The 224-nt window shown below is 67.4% G+C and overlaps 1 long non-coding RNA gene across 1 annotated transcript in view; it reads right to left on the reverse strand.

Moving 5' to 3' along the window:
* Positions 1–224, reverse strand: part of LOC113942528 — a 1,303-nt gene extending 1,079 nt beyond the window's left edge. The window contains exon 1 of the long non-coding RNA XR_003525954.1: positions 190–224. This is a non-coding gene — a long non-coding RNA (uncharacterized LOC113942528). The remainder of the gene's footprint in view (positions 1–189) is intronic.

Genomic DNA, 224 nt, shown 5'->3' on the forward strand with positions numbered 1-224 from the left:
GGGGAGGTTTTGGGGGGGGTTCTCTGACGGTTTTGGGGTGACCTTGGGGGTCTAAGGGGGAGGTTTTGGGGGGGGGTTCTCTGACGGTTTTGGGGTGACTCCAAGGGTCTGGGGGGAAGTTGGGGGCACGGAGGACTCCGGGTTGGATTTCTGGGGTGTCTCCCGGGATTTTTGGGGCCCCCCCCTCACCGGGCCGCCCTCTCCTCGGCGCGGTCCCGGCGCCG

This window comes from Corapipo altera, unplaced genomic scaffold (assembly GCF_003945725.1).
Source record: "Corapipo altera isolate COAL_440 unplaced genomic scaffold, ASM394572v1 49678, whole genome shotgun sequence".
NCBI classification, from domain to species: domain Eukaryota; kingdom Metazoa; phylum Chordata; class Aves; order Passeriformes; family Pipridae; genus Corapipo; species Corapipo altera.